The 16,356-nt window shown below is 46.0% G+C and overlaps 1 long non-coding RNA gene across 1 annotated transcript in view; it reads right to left on the bottom strand.

Moving 5' to 3' along the window:
• The window catches only part of LOC136637939 (uncharacterized), a 50,890-nt gene extending 34,970 nt beyond the window's left edge, over nt 1-15,920 (bottom strand). The window contains exon 1 of the long non-coding RNA XR_010793586.1: nt 15,820-15,920. This is a non-coding gene — a long non-coding RNA (uncharacterized lncRNA). The remainder of the gene's footprint in view (nt 1-15,819) is intronic.
• Between the last annotated feature and the right edge of the window lie 436 nt (nt 15,921-16,356).

Consider the following 16,356-nt stretch of genomic DNA (forward strand, 5'->3'; position numbering starts at 1 on the left):
GACCCTTCCCCACCTCCCACTTGTTCAGCTGTGCCAGAAAGGTGAATTATTTTCCCTAACTCCTCTGAAAGCCTCCCACTCTACAGTTGGTCTCCTTGGAGCTGTGCCAGCTCTAGCACAAATCCAAGGAGAAGAAAGGGCAGGGAGGTTGCAAAAAGGGAATATGGAATCCTGTGTGCACCATCACCACCCTGTCCAGCCCTTCCCGCAGCCTTTCCACCCCTGTTTCTCCGGCCTCCCTACCTTATTTTGCATCCTCCCCACCCCCTCCACAGCCTTACCAGCTCCAGTGGCCACAGAGAGTCCAGCAATGTTCCGGGAGCATTGCAGCCTCTTGTGGCCAGAAGGACCACTATTTAGACAAGAAAGGAATAGCGGAACCAAAACACTTACAGAAAAACAGGGGGCAGAAATCAACCCGTCACCCAAAACCAGTCAAAGCCGAAGTGTTTTGAGCCCTCACCAAAAAGCCATGAGGGAATTCCCCTGGAAGAGAATTTCAAAGTTGTGGTGCCATTACAGAGAATACTCGCCCTTGCGCTGACTTCCCTCTGACTTGGGACAAAGGCGGCAATTGTAGGAGATGACCTAAGAGGGTGGTCTCATATATATGAGATAATACAGTTCTGAAAAGAGGTTTTTAGGCACTTTTCATGTGGTATTACATGCCAATATTCTCAATGTATAACTTTCTTTTCTTTCTGGCTTTTTATGAGAGACCCAGAAGTGTCAAAGTATTTTCTCAAACAATCTCCAAACAGAATCAGCTGTGACAAGCTCTTTATTATATCTCTTTTCATATATGTAAATCTCTGAACTGTAGGTTAACTACCAGACATCATATATTTTCAGCCTTGCTAATTTCAGACCAGACTGGAAACTGACTATAGTAATTCTTGTTTTATTTTTTGTAAAAAGCATTTGAAAGAGACATTTTGTTGTCAGGACAACTGGTGGATCTAAAGGCCAATATGCAAATATCGGACCTTCTGAAGACCATTTGCCCCTGACCAGTAAAGAAAGGAGCTACTTGTACCATCTCAAGGTAGTTCTTTATGGAGACATAAGTTTGGGGAAGGAAGGTGAGGGCCCAATCATATACAGTGTGTGCCAGCTCACCGCCGGCTTGCACTGTCGCAAATGTGCCATAAGGCATGTTTGCGGGCCCTAGCACCAGTAGAATGGCAGTGCTAGCCCAGTGCTAGCCAGCACTGGGTGAGCACCAGAGCTCCACTGCTCAGCATGGTCCACTGGGCAGTGGAAAGGTAGGTGGGGGGCATGGGGGAAGGCATTCTGTGGCAGGGGGAGGCGGGTGGAGGGCAGGGAGAGGGTAGGGTGGAGGCATGCCGGAGGGAGGGAGAGGGGCAGGAGTGAGGCAGGACGGGTGAAGCTTTGCTCCACCAGATCCTGAGTCTCCGTTTTGGGCCACCAGCCCGACATGGAGGCTCAAAATTCTATGCCAACCTTTATTGCAGGGCTACTCCTCTTACCCGGGAGAAGGGGATGAAAGTCCCCTTCTCCCGAGGAGCTGCTGACACTGCCTGCAGAGCATGCAGGATGCAACAGCAGCCATTTTCAGTGCACCTACAGCCCTGGGCGCCAGGAGCACAGGATTGGGCTGTGAGTCCGTAGTGAAGGCACAGATTAAAAGGTTACCTTTCCTACTAGAAGACAGACATCTCACCACTATAATTGCTTAAGAAGTTCTATAACCTAATAATTAGAAACAATTACAATAGAATTAGCTTGCTGTGGTTTGTTTAAAGAATATTTTGTGAAGAATGAAATTGAAACCTTTCAAATTGTTCAAGTAATGGAGCTAGATCAGGATCAAGACCTTAGATTGCAATCCTATACATAGGTTCAAGTGCCATTAATGGCGCAACCCTATCCCCCATCATTCCATGGTGTGCTGTTGCACCAACAGAGCACACACTGCATGCTGTGGTATAGGCAGTGATCAGACAGACAGCCATGGTGTAGGCTTCCTCATGAAGAAGCTGCTTGAACCATTCACTAATGAGGCTATACTGTATCTCCAAAACTAGATATGATAGGGCAAAACCGATGCCATTTTTGGAATCGGCACCCCAAATATACCCAGGAATTGGTGTAACGTTTAAGGAAGCAAAATGCGTGTTGGCTTGTGTAATCGTAGAACTTTTTTTCCCCTTTATTAAACACAAATATTGGTTATCTTCCAACTTGAGTCACAAACCTTCATGAATCCACCATCCAACAGTAGCCCGTTCTGATTTAAGAGATATTGAGCAATAAAGCCAAGATGATCAACACTACAGGCCACATTTAAGGCAAAAATGACTGTTGAATTCAAGAATAAACAATTCAGCTTGTCCTCAGGGCCTCTGCTGTATTACTTTCCCAGCTTGGGCAGCAATCCTAATATGCGCAATTGGAATGCTTAAATCCCATTGACTTCAGTGGGGTTTAAGCAGCCTATCTTTGCACATGATTACAGCCTTGAATTGTTTTGATTTTCAGGAATGCTTTTTTCCCCCCTTTCATTCCTTCCTTTTTATCCTTTTGCCCTTTAGATTCCTTGAAACTTCAGAGATGGTTGAATAAAAGACACTTTCTTTGCTGAAGGGAAATGTCTGGATGAATAATGCTAATGTTGTCCTTTAGTCATAGATAATACATTCCAAGCATTGCTTTTTCTTCTAAGAAATGTCAGGGAAGCCTGCTATACTAGAACGACTGATTTTGTACAACAGCTTTCATCATGCCAACGGACACAGCAGCAAACAGTAAAATGACACAAATGAGAACTGTGTCCTTTACAACAGCACAATTTAGCCCTCTGAAAAAAAAAACATAAGAGCTATACATTTATTTTAAAGTCATAGTCATAGCCGGTTATCAGACTGTACCAGTATCCACAAACAGTATCTGTGTTGTATCTGTGCAGTATCTGTGCAACGTAAAGGAAATGCACAAAATGAGGTGTAGAATCCAGATACTTAAGGATTTTTGTTGTTGTTTTTGTTTTGTTTCATTTTTAAGCATGTTTCCAGTCCTTATGCCCACAAAATTACACTTGAAAGCAACTGGTAGGCAATGCCTGGTAACCAGAATAGTGTCCAAATAAGATGCCACTCCTTCCAGGCTACCCAACCAGCTACATGTAATGTCCTGATGCTGATTGAATGAAAAGCAAGAAACACAATCAAAGGTGAGAAATATAATCCTATGCTTTCTTTTCCATGCTGATTTTTCTGGGGGGGGGGGGGGGGAGGATTTTGCGTGCCTGCACAGTCCTGTGCTTTTCCTTTTGGCTAGAAATAAAGAATGAATAATGCAAAACCAGCAACATACACTTGATTTGCAGAATTTACAGTAATCGCCAAATTTTTCCTTTCGTGGAGTAATATGTGAGTTCCTTTGTTTCTTCAACTGAGTTGTGGACATAGTGGTCTGGCCTCAAGAAAGCAATGTTTCAGACTAGTATATATAGTATATATATACATACTATATACAGTAAATAGTATATATATATATATATATATACATACTATATACAGTAAATAGTATATATATATATATATATATATATATATATATATATATATAATAAATGCAAAATTCCAAAAACCTGTAACAACTAAAACCAAAGAAACAAAACTGTCAAACATAATTGAGAAGGGTCATTGAAACAGTGAGAGGACAAAAAGAACCTCCTGCAGGAGGGAGTTTCATAGGAGGGGTCTGCCTCTAAGAAGTGCCTCTAATGAGTTTCACCACCAAGTGAGGTACCCAGAAGCTACCCCACAGATGACAGTGGGACATGCAAGACAGCTCTCTACATCCTCAGAGGATCTCAAAACACAGGTACACTCATGTTGAGGGAGGAACAAAGTCATAATCCAAGGGTCCTTTGCCTTGTTCAATGACTCAAAGACAGGCATAAAAGACAGGGGGACCACATGGGCTCAAATGGAGGGTTTCCAGAGAAGCCTGGAAAATATCAAGAATTGTCAATGTACAGACATTCATCACAAGGATGGGGAAAAAAACATAGAGTTCACCGACATGCTCACATGTGCATAAAGAGATATATAGCTCAACACTCCCTATTCCCCACTCTCTCATTGGCACTTCTGTTTATATTGTTTGCTTTCACAACATGTATTCACCACAGAATCAGTAGCAATTTTAGTATAGTCTCATAATATAAACTTTATATGGAGAGAGAGAGAGAGCGTGCTAAATTGCATAAACTGCACCCTGCCCTGCAACTTTAGGAAAAGCCCCACATTCCCCCAGATGCAAGGAGAGAAGCCAAGATCCTAGAGGGCAATTAACTCTTGGGTCTAGTTCAGGCAATAAAGCATCATCCAAACCAGCCATTTTTTAAGGATGTGTTCATGGGACTAAAAGAATCCCAAGATAAAATCATGTATTGACAGTTATGCAGCACTTTTTTTAATGATGAGAATGGAGAAAATCTCACTACACAGAGAAACTACACATTAATTGCATGATGAACCATAATATTTTCAGGATTAATTAAACCAAACAAAACAAAACTCCCTGAAACTTAAGATTTCACTTGACTTTTAAAATCTCCCTGTCTACACAAAGGAAAAACTACACACTTGAGCTTTAGATCTAAGGTAAACAGTTGCTCAGCAGTTGTTTTGAACTCAGATGGGTTTTTGAACACCGCTTATAAGTGGCAGGCCTCCCCAGCCTTGCGCCCTGGGGAAAAGGTCCTGGATGGCGCCCCCTGTGGGATGATTGCCCCAACTGTACAAATCTGTCCCCCCCCCCCCATTCACCTGAGACTCATGGAGCCTTGCATGACCGCAGGCTGCATCAAGGAAGCTTCCTCAGAAGCTTTAAACTGTACTTCTATTTTTCTAGAAACGCAGTTTCTGATCCCTTTGGGAGTCTCAGAGAGGCTTCCGCAGGGTCCTAAAGTGTCGCGCCTAGAGCTTTTGTCCATAATACTCCTCCATAATGGGAGATCCGCCACTGCTTACAATTTCACCCTGAGTGTCTGATGAAGCAGAAACATCTGGAACTGAAAAATGGAACCAATGTCCCAAGCAGCCAAAAAAACAAAAAACAAAAAAAACCACCCCACAATCGTTCAAAAACCATCCTTATGTAAAACCCACTGGAAAAATGATGATTTGCATAAGAGCATAGCCATGTGGCAAGAAATTTATCATCCACTTAGCACTTTATCCAAAGATCTCCAAGGAATTCTTTTATATTGCATATAGATCACATTTGCCAGTGTCTTATAGCTCTTTTTTTATGACTGGTTCAGTGCTTTGTTTGCTTAAAGGCACCAGGTGTATATGCATAAGCTGGTAGAAGCAACATTAAATATTTGTACACATAGAGTGCTTCCTTTTTTTAATCTTAATCTGCATGCCAGTGATTTGTCCATTCATAAACTTTTCTTCTTTGGAAAAAGTCGGAGATAATTGGTCTGTGCTATCATAGAGTACGATGTTAACAGCCGGTTTATGAATTAAACACCGCATCATTGGATAGGGCCACCCAGGTTTTCAGGGTGTTAACCACAACAAACTCATTCACAGAGCCATAAAAGAAAGCAAACTGGTGTGTGCATATTGGAGGACTATAACTGAAGTCCACTGCTGAATGACCCACACCAAAGACTGGAAAAATACGAATGACTACACACACGTTCCAAGCAACTTTTTAAGACCAATGCAAAGTCAAACAAAACACAGCAGAGACTTTGAACTAAAGGAAGCAGATGCTGTTACTGCTGTGACATGCATTTCCACCCAGCAGTTATATGGGCTGAAATCCTGTGCTGTCGAGTCTTTAAGGAGACCAGGAGAAGCCAGCAATAATAAGACTTTCACAGCCAGTTGTCTGATATAAGGAAGTTAGACATTTCAGCTATTTCATATTTTATTTGTCTTGAGATGAGCTGCTGAAAGTTAAATGAAAAAAATGAAATGCACACAGCCTTTTTATTGTTCATTCATAAATACAGGCCAAGTACTGATACAATGCCAAATGATTGTTTAACATGAATGAGCACAAGCAAGGGAGAGGAAGAGGTGGGAACTTTCATTCCTGTTTTAAAATACACTTCAGTATCCTGTTTCAGCCAGGCTCAGGAAAATGTGGTTTGTTCAGCCCGCAGTTTACCCACACACCCCCAAATAAGAACGCAAAACCAAGGCTTTGGACTTAATGGCCACTTTTAGAAAATTATTAATAAGATAAATACTTGCAGCAGAGCACTAAATAAAAACCCCATAACATGTGGGATCTTAGTGGGAGAAACCACTCTCCCAGGTGATCTGGATGATCCAACGGGTGTCCCCCTGGCTCCAGACTCCAGCCAGTCAAGGATCAGCTAAGCCTGTTATCACCAACCCAAAGAGTTATGATCAAGCTGGCTCACCCTGACCAAGTCAAAGGTAGCCTTTGCAGAATCCGACTGGGGAAAATCCACCAGCTTCATCAAGTCAGGTAGGCAGCATGTGAGTGGCCCTGACAATTCCCCAGCCATGCCGCTGCAGGATGGAGACCAAATACATACACCTTCCTACCCCAGCCGCATGAGAGTTGGGGGAAAGTCAGCCTAGTGCTTGGCCCCCATTGCCCCACCACTAGGAAGCAATACTTTCCTAATGCCTTACTGCAAATCAATAAGAAAAATGTAAGTTCTGGCAATTGATAAATGGACCCCGACACTTCAAAACAATGTGGGCAGTGCAAAATATATTTGCGGATGAAATATGACTGCCCCACTATGTTTTCACTAACTCACTAATTGGGGTAAAAGCCAGCCCCAGCGCATCCCTCTTCTGGTCACCCAGGAAAAGTTTGCCAGATAGCCCAGCCCCAACTGGATGCCGTAATTGCTGATGGCCACCCTTTTGCACAGAAGATGATTGAGTGGCCACAAATAAGGATTCTAATGGGGCATGACCAGGATCTTGTCTGATCTTGGAAGCTAAGCAGGGTCAGGCCTGGTTAGTACTTGGATGGGAGACCACCTGGGAATACCAGGTGCTGTTGGCTTATACCATAGTCTTTCGAGACTGAAGGTTGCCAACCATGACCAGGAAACACCTGCCGAAAGCAAGGAAAAATGTGTGAGTGCAGAAACTTAGAACTTTCAAACCAGCAACCCTGCAAGCTGATACAGTGCCATGCACCTGGAAAAAAAAGAGGAGACCAACTTCAGCAATCAGGTGACCACCACCTACCAATCCTTTAAGTTACCCCGAGGGGGGGGGGGAGGCCAACTCTGTCTGCAGTACTGGCTGCCCCAATTCATAATGAATGCAGATCATAATAGTCCCTGGCGAGGCCCAACAAAGAGAGGTGTCTCTGAAAAAGTGAGTGGAACTGAAATTGAGTAAGTGGGGAAAGATCCAAATGTATAAACAGGTAGCCCACAGCCAGGAGCCGCATTTCCATGAACCTGTCCATGGCGAAACTGGGCATATGGCAGCATCTGGTGAGCTCTCAAGCCTAATTTTTTGACCATGTTCCCTTTGATTGGTCTTTGATCTCCTAAGAAATATAAGGATACAGTTAGTCCTAGTGCTGAGGTCACCAATCTGAAAGGCCCTGCCATAAGCATCAATCCTAGAAGTGGTCACAATCTCATTCATGTGAAAGCCCCCCCCCCCCAAATCAAAGTGAAAACTGCCCTGAACAGGGTTGTTGCATAGGGAGGTGCACATAAGATAGGGAACAAACCACACAAACCCTTAAGAAATTTTGGGGGTAATTGGCTCCACAGCTGGCTAGGAGATGCCATGACCAGAAAGGCCACCCAAACATGTGAGCAAAGGCTCACATGGGCCATGACCTGCACAAGAGAGCCCGAGATGAGGAGGCAATCTGCTGAGATTGCTGGCCATGGCTCAACTGAAGCTGGGTGTGGATGGATGAATGCACTCACCCCAGCCAACGATCATGCATCTCATGGCCCTTCAAAGCCTCACCCCAGCATGCCTGGGGGGGGCAGGGCAAAGGGCAAAGACATGGTATTGACACATCATCTTTATCAACCAACTAGGATTATCAACCAGAATTGGTTGAGAGCCTCTAAAGGAATGGGGGGGGCGACCCAATCACGAAGCCACTGCCACTGCTGCCACCAGACAGAGGCGCTAATAAAGAGTGTGCCATGGCATCTTCAGGGGTTCTGTTCTTAGAACCCCCACAGATGCTAAAACCACGGATAAAGAAATCCATGGTCCAACCAGAGGTCACGTCCAAGAGTCTTCTGAGTTACAAGGAGGCAAACACGCGACCTCCCCGCAACTCAGAAGACTGCCCAGAGCCTTTTAAAAGGGACTTCTGGTCACCTCTGGGGGGTCCTCTGTGGGTCCTCCTGCTGCAGGTTCAGAACCCACAGTAGGTTAAATCCATGGATACCAAATTCATGGATAACGACGACCCACTGTATATTCAAGCAATAACCTTATTCATAGGAATTTTTATCACTGATTACAAGCTTTTATCTTCATCGTAGTACTGCCTGGAGTAATCTTGCACAGTATGATGCACATATGCTGAAATAACTTATTGAACGCCGTAAGATGCAGCAATTGCCACCAGTTTAGATGGCTGTTAAAAAGGAGAAGACAAATCCATGCCAGAGAGGTCAATCAACAGCTATCAACTATCATAGCTAAAAGGAAATTCCACGTGGAGACAGACCATACCTCTGAGTACTAGATGTTGAGAGCAACAACATCAGACTCCCATCGTCTTCAGGCCCTGCTTAAGAGGCATCCGGCTGGAGACAGAGGATTGGACTAAATGGGCATTGGTCTGATCCAGCAAAGCAGTTCCTCTCTTCTCCTGTTTTTATTTTCCAAGGCAAACAAATTCTCATGTTCCTTAATCTTGGCATAATCATATCTCAGTTCTGAGTGTTTCAGGCAGCTGCCCCTTACATAAAGTCTGTATATATTGAATAGTACGTCTGACTTTTGCTCTGTGTAATATTCAATAAACAGTAGGCCTTTATTAAGGAAACTTTAAGGAGGAAATGAAAGGCACATTCAATAAAATTTAGCTTTCAATATAGAGAGAAGGGAGATTAAGAACACTGCACATTGGAAACCCTTGTTACTTAATTTGCATGTAAGCTCTGATTTAATGACCATATTTTAAAGGAAGGAAAAAGCCCCGGCATCTTTTTATTTTTCTTAAGAACTGGATAGGTCAAGATAGTGGGCCAGGATTAATTAATATTTGCAAAGAGGCCTTCAACCCAAAGCCATAATAAATTAATCTCTCTAGATTTATAAATCTCCCAAATTATTCTGCCTCTATCCAAACATCTTCAGCAAATGGGCCCTTTTAAAAGACCTTTTCTGCCTTTTCTTGACTTTTACAATATACCAGTGTTGCTGCAGTCAATTAGGGCTTAATTTATGAGCAAGAAGCCATGTTTGTTGCTCCTGTGGATCTATCACACAGGAAAGATTAAAGTTTATTAATTCAAATACTGACACACAAGCGTGTCACAGAGGTTCACAGTCAGGGTTAAGACAACTGTGGTGTTACCACTAATTCTGGCTGGAGCTCACATTGAGGGGCTTCTAGCCAGAGGGACAGACTATATCATTGTGGATTGCCATAACAAGTCTAGGGACTCCTTCCTCAATCAGAAACACCCAAGGCCAACTTCAACCTGGAACGCACATCAAGTGGGATACCCAAAGGAAAATCACATTCAAAATAATTCATTAGAGTTCAAAATCAACAGCTCTACTTCAATGCTATGCTCCCAATCTGAATCACAAACCTGTAAGGGGGGGTGTTACTTCTAATTTAATTTTGGCAGCCCAATCCTATCTGTCTGCCATGTGGAGAGAGGATAGGATTTACCGCTTGCTGCTCCTGAGTTGCCTCTCCCATGATACACCCCAGTCCCTCCCTCCACATTTGCCAGGGTTGAGCTGGTGCCTGGGTTGTTCCCAACTTACAAAGGCATAGCATTTCGGTCCCATTGCACCAGTGCGAGGTTTACATTTATAAGTGGAAGCTGTCCGCCACTGGCAGGGCTGTCACTGCAGTGGTGGAGCTCTTTACACCAGCATTTCTTGTGTACAGAATTGGGCCAATAATGTAATGTGCAGTTTTGCTTTGAAGTGGGATTATTTGGGAGCCAGCAGATCGAAGACTATAGATCAAAGTTTAAAGAAAGGTAGACAAGGTGTTATGCAGTGTTATCCTGTGCATTCTGTCTCAGGTGTAAGTGTAAATCTTAGGAACGTTCCCAAATTGATTCAATATTCCTACCCCAATGACCTCGCTAAGCAAACTACAGTTTTACAGAAGCAAGATGCAGGGGTTTTTCTTAGCCCTTAGAATGTCAGACAACACAGTCACAACACAGTGACTGTCACAGTCACAACACAGTTCCAAACAACACAGTCCTGGAACGTGCTGGAATCCCTAGCATGTATTCACTGCATGTATACCCCTGGGGTATACATGTATTCACTAGCATGTATTCACTGCATGTATACCCCTGGGGGCTGGGGGCCAAGAATAGGCCCTCAGTTTGGCTGTACTTGTCGTAAGAGGCGACTAAACAGCCACCGGGTAGATGGGACTCGTCAGCCTAGGAAGGCAGCTCATCTAAGAGAAGGAAACTCTGATCCCAAACCTCCACTGCCTTGTGGCTACATCCAGTTCTGGAAAAGGCTTCAGGAGTCAACCTCGAGGCAAAATCAGGAGCCGGAGTCCCTTAGGCAGTTCATGGCTGAACACAGTCACGTTCTGGCAACTCCTGCGACGCCGCTGGAACCAACCGTATTGGCTTCTGCCTTTCCATTGGACCATTCCAGCGACGTGGAGAGGGGGGATTTGCTGCATGGGTAACAGCCTATCCTCCATACCTTCTTTACCCAGGCTTTGCGCACTGGAGAGGACACTCCAACTTCGCCATACGGCGTCGGCACAACACGGGAAGCAGCAGTTTACCGGTTATAAGTCTTTGCTCGATTGGCGTAGAGCATGACGCCAGGGGCTGCTTCCGACGGTGGGAGAGATCATTGCATCTCATTGGGCAGCTACCGCCCGCCTTAAGCTGGGCAGTCCCCAGCCAGTAAGGTGTTGCCTCGCCACGGTCCGTTAACCTCATGGGGTGCGTGGGGTTTAGGGTGAAAACCGACAAGCGGATCGACAACTCTGCACCATGCAACAGAAAACAGAAAACTACTGCCCTAAAGCTGGGCACCTGGAACGTTAGGACAATGACACCTGGCTTCTCTGATGACCTGCAAGAAATAGACGACGCACGCAAAACAGCTGTCATCGACATGGAGCTGAGCAGACTGCAGATGGACATCGTCGCCCTTCAAGAGACTAGGCTGCCAGATTCCGGATCTGTCAAGGAGAGAAATTTCTCATTTTTCTGGCAGGGAAAACCACCAAACGAAACCAGGGAACATGGCGTTGGCTTTGCGGTCAGAAATACCCTGCTGAAATCCATCATCCCACCTACTGTGGGAAGTGAAAGAATTTTGTCCCTGCAGCTCCAGTCATCAGCAGGACCTATCACTCTCATCAGTGCTTATGCACCGACTCTGTCGTCTCCAGCAGAAGCCAAAGACAAATTCTATGATGACCTGGCCACCACTGTCAAGAAAATCCCTGTAAAAGAGCCATTGTTCATCCTCGGCGATTTCAATGCTAGAGTTGGTGCTGATAACAGTTCATGGCCCACTTGCTTAGGTCAGTTTGGCACTGGGAGGATGAACGAAAATGGCCAACGCCTGCTAGAGTTTTGCTGTCATCACGGTCTCTGTGTCAGCAACACATTCTTCAACACAAAGCCCCAACATAGAGTCTCTTGGAGACATCCAAGATCAAAGCACTGGCACCAGCTCGACCTGATCCTCACCAGACGCTCCAGCCTTCCCAGCATCAAGATCACACGCAGTTATCATGGTGCTGCCTGCGGCACTGACCACTCCCTGGTGTGCAGCAGAGTGAAACTGCAAACAAAGCGACTGTATCACACGAAAAAGGAAGGAAGACCTCGCATTGATACCAGCAAGACCCGGGATCAGAGAAAAGTGGAGGAATTTGCACAAGCGCTTGAGGAATCTCTTCCAGGCCCGGCCGACGCAAACGCATCCAACAGATGGGAACATTTCAAGAATACCGTTTACAACACCGCCTTGTCCATATTCGGCAAGAAGACCAACAAGGCGGCAGACTGGTTTGAAGCCCACTCTGAGGAGTTGACACCAGTCATTGAGGAAAAGAGGAGAGCTCAAGCAGCATACAAGGCCTGTCCCAGTGAGCGCAACCTGCAGGTCCTCCGAACTGCTCGCAGCAAAGTCCAACAGACTGCCAGGAGATGTGCTAACGACTACTGGCTCCAGCTCTGTTCCGAGATACAGATAGCAGCTGACACGGGCAACATCAAGGGGATGTATGATGGTATCAAGCAGGCCCTAGGTCCAACACAGAAGAAAATTGCCCCTCTGAAGTCTGCCACAGGCGAGGTCATCCAGGATCGGGCGCAGCAGATGGAACGCTGGGTGCAGCACTACTCTGAGCTATATTCCAGAGAAAATGTAGTCACCGAAGAAGCACTGAACAACATTGAGTGCCTGCCTGTGCTGGAAGAGCTTGACAGTGAACCAACCCTAGAAGAACTTCACGTGGCCCTGGACTCCCTTGCCTTTGGCAAGGCACCTGGAAAAGACAGCATCCCTGCTGAAGTCCTAAAATGCTGCAAAGAGATCATCGTCACTGAGCTGCATGAAATCCTCTGTCTCTGCTGGAGAGAAGGTGGAGTACCTCAAGACATGAGGGATGCAAACATCATCACGCTGTACAAGAACAAAGGTGACAGGGGTGACTGCAACAACTACCGCGGCATCTCTCTCCTTAGCGTTGTAGGAAAGCTGTTTGCCCGAGTTGTACTAAAGAGGCTCCAGGTACTTGCAGAGAGCGTCTATCCAGAATCGCAGTGTGGATTCCGAGCCAACAGGTCCACCACTGATATGGTATTCTCCCTTAGACAACTGCAGGAGAAATGCAGGGAACAACGACAGCCACTCTTTATAGCCTTCATAGATCTCACAAAGGCTTTCGACCTGGTCAGCAGAGACGGCCTCTTCAAGATTCTCCCCAAGATTGGATGTCCACCCAGGCTCCTCAGCATCATCAGATCCTTCCACAAGGACATGAAGGGCACTGTTGTCTTCGATGGCTCCACATCAGACCCTTTTGACATCCGAAGCGGAGTGAAGCAGGGCTGTGTTCTTGCACCAACCTTGTTTGGGATTTTCTTCGCTGTCCTGCTGAAGCAGGCCTTTGGAACTGCAACAGAAGGCATCTATCTCCGGACCAGATCAGACGGAAAGCTCTTCAACCTCTCCAGACTGAGAGCAAAATCCAAAGTCCAGCTGAAATGTCTGCGTGACTTCCTCTTTGCCGACGATGCAGCTGTCACTACCCACTCTGCCAAAGATCTCCAGCAGCTCATGGATCGTTTTAGCAAGGCCTGCCAAGATTTTGGACTGACAATCAGCCTGAAGAAAACACAGGTCATGGTTCAGGATGTGGACTCACCTCCCTGCATTACAATCTCTGAGCATGAACTGGAGGTTGTCCATGACTTTGTGTACCTTGGCTCAACGATCTCCGACACTCATTCTCTCGATGCCGAGCTAAACAGGCGCATCGGTAAAGCAGCTACCACGTTTTCCAGACTCACAAAGAGAGTCTGGTCCAACAAGAAGCTGACGGAACATACCAAGATCCAGGTCTACAGAGCTTGCGTCCTGAGTACACTTCTGTACTGCAGCGAGTCATGGACTCTTCACCCACAACAGGAGAGGAAACTGAGCGCTTTCCACATGCACTGCCTCCGACGCATCCTCGGCATCACCTGGCAGGACAAAGTTCCAAACAACACAGTCCTGGAACGTGCTGGAATCCCTAGCATGTATTCACTGCTGAAACAGAGACGCCTGCGTTGGCTTGGTCATGTCGTGAGAATGGATGATGGCCGGATCCCAAAGGATCTCCTCTATGGAGAACTCGTGCAAGGAAAGCGCCCTACAGGTAGACCACAGCTGCGATACAAGGACATCTGCAAGAGGGATCTGAAGGCCTTAGGGATGGACCTCAACAAGTGGGAAACCCTGGCCTCTGAGCGGCCCGCTTGGAGGCAGGCTGTGCAGCATGGCCTTTCCCAGTTTGAAGAGACACTTTGCCAACAGTCTGAGGCTAAGAGGCAAAGAAGGAAGGCCCATAGCCAGGGAGACAGACCAGGGACAGACTGCACTTGCTCCCGGTGTGGAAGGGATTGTCACTCCCGGATTGGCCTTTTCAGCCACACTAGACGCTGTGCCAGAACCACCTTTCAGAGCGCGATACCATAGTCTTTCGAGACTGAAGGTTGCCAATACAAATTCACTGCTGAAACAGAGACGCCTGCGTTGGCTCAGTCATGTCGTGAGAATGGATGATGGCCGGATCCCAAAGGATCTCCTCTATGGAGAACTCGTGCAAGGAAAGCGCCCTACAGGTAGACCACAGCTGCGATACAAGGACATCTGCAAGAGGGATCTGAAGGCCTTAGGGATGGACCTCAACAGGTGGGAAACCCTGGCCTCTGAGCGGCCCGCTTGGAGGCAGGCTGTGCAGCATGGCCTTTCCCAGTTTGAAGAGACACTTTGCCAACAGTCTGAGGCTAAGAGGCAAAGAAGGAAGGCCCATAGCCAGGGAGACAGACCAGGGACAGACTGCACTTGCTCCCGGTGTGGAAGGGATTGTCACTCCCGGATTGGCCTTTTCAGCCACACTAGACGCTGTGCCAGAACCACCTTTCAGAGCGCGATACCATAGTCTTTCGAGACTGAAGGTTGCCAATACAAAGAATGTCAGATGAAAAACACCTTCACTGAACAATGTAGTAAAACTGAGTGTCTTTGCTTAGGAATGCATTTGGGATGGACTGAGGATTTTGGAGTTCTGGATTGTCAGTCTTCTCATTTTTCATGCAGATAAAGAGTGTTAATTCCCACCCCACCCTTAGACTCTCAAACCTGCTGCCCTCAAACGCCATGGCAACCTCTAGGATGACCTATAAACATTAACAACATTTGCTTCTTAAAACTATATTCACATTCACACTGTAAATACTAGAGGGTGTATAACTTGCCTTATCAGTTAACGATAAAGAAATAGGAAACAGTTGGTAGGTTTTTTAATGTCATGACTAAGTAATATATTACCGGAAATACCTTTTCAATGTCACCCTGAAATATTTGCCCATAAAATATTTTCTGAGCAAGGAATTAGCACTAACAACACAACCCTATATATGCTTATTCAGAAGAAAATTCCATTATATTACATGTATGCAAGAGTTTATTTTCTGGTAAATGCATAGCTTTAATAAATGTCAGTGGCTACCCAAATACTAAGCATATAACATGAATGTAATCGTCACTGATTCCATGGAACTTACACTCCTGTAATGTGTTACCAAACAGGCTATATCTTGGGCTCTTAGGGCTCAATCCTAAATTGCACTGGAACAGCCAGGCCAAGGGGTAGGTAGATGCCAGCTGGAGGTCAACTTGGATCTGCGCCAGAAAAATCCCTAGTGCAAATCCGAGCAAAGGCTGATTAGGCTGGGAGTGGGGGGGGGGGGTGAGGATTTGGCCAGCACTGCTGTGGCCAGTCCCACCGCCCTCCTGGGCCAAATCCGCCTCCAGGACCAGCCTCCTCCACCCAAAATACCCCTCCCCACCTCCGTTTCACCCTCCCACCATCTTATCCCACCCCTACACTGGCCTGCTTCGTCCAGCACGATCTCATCAGCGCAGGGTCTGGATTCGGCTTTTGGGAGCCAGCATGGGCCTTTGTGCTGGCCTCCCTGTCTCCCAAAGTAGCGCAAACATGCTTTACAGCATGTTTGCAACACTGGCAGGCTGACACAGGGGGACTGCACCAGCATAAGCCCAGGAATGCCTGGCTTATTTTAACTCTGTCATTGATATCAAGCTGCAACCAGCTCTCTGGAAACAGAAGATAACTCTGAACAGAAACAGTGAAACACAGAAGAAAACAAATAGGTAGAAAGTTCTTGCTTGTAATTGAGGGTGCATGTAGTTCAGTTATGTGATAAAAGCATACCCATGCTCAAGAGCACATGCTCAGGACATCTCTTAAACATTCCAGCATTTGCATGAGGAGGAAATTGTCAGTAATAAAATTTAAATTACTACTTGATTGAATTGTTTTCCACCTGCCAGTGATCAGTGTAACCAAGAACAGAGGGCTAGATACAAAACCAGGGCATTTTTCATGCTAGATGTTGCCCATGAGAAG

This window comes from Tiliqua scincoides, chromosome 1 (genome assembly GCF_035046505.1).
Source record: "Tiliqua scincoides isolate rTilSci1 chromosome 1, rTilSci1.hap2, whole genome shotgun sequence".
NCBI lineage: Eukaryota > Metazoa > Chordata > Lepidosauria > Squamata > Scincidae > Tiliqua > Tiliqua scincoides.